Consider the following 3658-nt stretch of genomic DNA (forward strand, 5'->3'; position numbering starts at 1 on the left):
ACCGCCAGCACACCTGGACAGCTCAATTCGGTAACTCTCGCACCGGGCTCCGGCAGCCTCCTACCCTCTTGTGAGCCAAACAGCAAACAGCAAAACGGGGACCACATAGTACCACTTCTGCAGCCAAGGCAAGAACCGAGTACAGTGCCCCCCAAAATGTGTCTGGATGCTGGCAACTTCTCTGTGTCGCTCTTTGCAGAGAGGAACCTCTAACCCGCCTAAGGCAATAGGACTGTACAATCTGTTATGTACAAGGCTGTGGCTTTGGAAGAAGGAAGGTTTTTTTTTTTTTTTGAGTCTTGCTGGCAAGATTGCTGAAGTGTGAGCAGTCATGGACAGAACAAACATCTTGAAGGGGAAAAGATAATTGGAGTCTTTTTTGTGTCTGTGACAGGATTCCCCTCCCCCGCAATTTGATTTTTTTTTTAATATTTTTTAAGGGCGGCCTCTTCAATTTAATCAAGGTTAGAATATTAATATGCAGCTGATGACTACCTTGTTTCAGTCATTTATTAATATTGCAAACTACAAGTCATGCAAACAGTTTAATATGAAGGGGGGGGGGAAGTCAGAAAACAGAGCCTTTCACCCATCAATTCCGATGCATGGTCAATAAGCTAAGAGGGATCCCAGCTGAGATGGTGACTGAAAGTTCGTTTTGGCTTCACAACCTTGACTGGCTGTATAAGGTGTTTCGTCACTCACGCGGAAGGTTCCTTCTTCTCTTTGTACTCCTTTTCAGGTGAAGGAATCCTTTCTTGAGTCCCACACCTGAAGGAAGCAGACATCCTAAACCCGGGAGCAGTGACTTCAAACCTGTGGAAAGGGGAGCTGTACCCTATAGATCCAGAACTCTCTGTTTACCTGCAATTATCGCCAGAAGTGAAATGACACCTTCCCAGGTGAGAGCTATTGACAGGAGCTGGTGTGAAGGTTCAGTAAAAATCAGGTTATGAGGAAACAAGCTCAAGGAGGTTGGATCACGCCAGACATTCTGCTCAGGTGTACCCCAGAGTCACAGTTACTCACTTTGCCCCTGACTGCCGAGATGAGATGAGATGAGCAGTCCAGGAGAGAAATGCCTCCTACTCTCCCCGTTACTTTGATTCCATTTGCTGTCTTGTTTGCTGGCACACCATCTTCAGAACTGTCACCCAGAAACCAATTTCTCCAGTCTTAGGAGATGGGCAGCTCTTTTGGTCCTTCTCCTGTGAAAACTTATTACAGAAGAATTTCTCCAAGTTCTCTCACTTGAAGGTTAGAAAGTTCTTTTCCTGGGTGGAGGTGCCCCATCTATATATTTTTTTAATCATGATTTATCTTTTCTTCTTAAAGGGAAAGAAGACGACTTGATCACGATTTCCACATTCAGGCCAACTTTTTAACCCAATTCTCTAAGCGTATGCTTTGCACTAAATTTTACGGTGTCTGCCCCTTGCCCCACGTTCTGAAACTATTTAAAAAGAAGGTGGGCTCGCCCTGACCATTATCTAGTCTCCAAAACGTGAATCTGCAAGGGACCCTTCCAGGAATGCAAGATAGGGTTTTGGTTAAGAAGACTGTCATAAGGTGCCCGGGATCTCCAAGAAACGGAGAAGGGTGTGTGTGTCTATATAAGGAGGGGCTAATAAAAGCCGGTATGAGAACTCTAGGGGAAAGCTGACTCCTCAGACCAACTCGCAATACCCCTGGGGAAAGATGTGTGGGAAAAGCAAGGCGACATTTCCATATCCTTAGCCGCCAACTCCTCCTCGCCCATCCTGGGGTTCCCTGGGGTTTGTGGCATCCATGGAGATTTCGGAGTTAAATCTGCATATCCCTCTGGGTCCCAATCTCCCCTCAGCGAACTGCAGCCAGAACGAGCTAACATTTAAATTCCTCCTCGCTTCCTCGTTTCCCCTCCCCTGACTGCGTCTTCCCAGACTTGGGAGGGGGGGGGGGCGGTTGGATTACAAAAACGAGGACGCTCTCCTTTCAGGAAATGGAATTCTAATGTACACGTTCCTATTTCTGAATCGGAGGTACTAAAAATACTCCCGCGACAGCCTGAGGAAGCTGTCGCCGTCCTCTGTGCAAACAAAATCGACAATTCTCCTTCCCTGCGCAATGGGTCTGCGAATTGGGCGGGGGCCGGAACCCAACCTTTGGCTGTGACCAGGACTGAGTTTTACGCAGCTGCCAAACGTCTCCGCGCGGGTCCCAACCTGGCGATTCTTCCCCCACCCACGAGGACTGACGGCAGTTTGGGTTCCCTGAAAGCCTCCCGGAGTTCGAATCCCAGCCCTACCTAGTCCTGTGACCCGAGGCATGTGGTTTGGCTTATCTCTGCCTCAATGTCTCCGTCCGTCCGTAAATCCTCCCCAGCTTGAGGGGTGCCGTGAACATTCGAAAGCACCTGTGCCTGGAATGCAGCAAGCGTTCGCGAAATGTGAGCTGTTTTGATCGTAGAAGCCCCTGGCGCCAGCAGCACTGAGCTCCTACTGTATACCGGGTGTTGGGATAAGCCGCACTCCAGTCACTTTCAGAGTTACGAGGGGGTTTCCTTTTGCATGAACTATCTTTCCCTGCAAATAACCTCCACTCGCAGTGGAAATCCGCGTGGGACCAGCGCCCAGCTGCCGCCGCCCTACCCCTTGCAATGGCAAGGCTGCGTCGAAGCGCGCTCCCCGGCCCCGCGCCGCATTTCCTCCCCACGCTGGGGAATATTGTTCCAGAAGACGTGGGCTGCATCTCGGCGCGAATATTAAGAGTGTGTGCATGGAGTGGGGGGAGGTCCGGCGCGCCGAGCCAGTAATCTGAGCTCTTGATTATCCAGATTCGGATCAAACGGGGCGGCGGCGGCCGACCCCCTCCTGGGAATGATTAGATGATTAATGTAATGCTGTTTGAAGGGTCTCTGTTTTCTCTCTTAATTTGGGTCATTACTTAGGAAGCAAGCGTGAGATCATTTCATCAGCGTGCTCGGCGGCGGAGATAGCTATTCAGAAAATGGGCTAACTGCGCGGAAATCAGGGCGCGGGAGGCGGCGGCCGCGAGCTCCGGGAGTCGGGATGCGCCCTCCCGCGGCCGGATCAACAGCCCGGGCCGGGGAGCCCCAGCGCGCGGGCCGCGCTGGGGACCCTTGGCCTCCCGCTCTTGTCTCCAGGAAAAAACTGGGAGGAAGAGTCCCCCCCCCGCCCGTCAAGCCGCTCAGAAAAGGGGGACACTCTCAGAAGCTCCCCAGCGGGCAGTGCCCTGGCCTTTACCCTTACGCGGCAATTTGCTGAAAGACGTACCCAAACCGGCTCCCAACACCCAGCGACTTTTAACCCCTCCTCCTCCTTTAAAAAAATTTTTTTTCTCACCCAAATAAGGCAACACCCAGAATCCCAAGCGTCGTTGGAGTCACCAAATAAAAACTTGGCACCACGTGTAGGCCGACGTAGTCCTTTGCTCCCTCGATCCTGGTGGGGGAGGGGGCTGGGAAGCGCGGGGGGGGGGGGGAATCTTAACAAGCAAGTGCAGCGGCAACACCGGTTTGGCCTCACCCAGGTCCCAGCACCCCAAAGGAAGAAGCATTTGGGCCGGGAAATGCTATCAACGCCTATTTCCTTCTCATTCTTTGGGGTTGCTGAGCTGACCTAGCGGCGAGGGGACATGGGGGAAAGAAAACGCGCAC

Source organism: Suricata suricatta, chromosome 12 (genome assembly GCF_006229205.1).
Source record: "Suricata suricatta isolate VVHF042 chromosome 12, meerkat_22Aug2017_6uvM2_HiC, whole genome shotgun sequence".
Lineage (NCBI taxonomy): Eukaryota > Metazoa > Chordata > Mammalia > Carnivora > Herpestidae > Suricata > Suricata suricatta.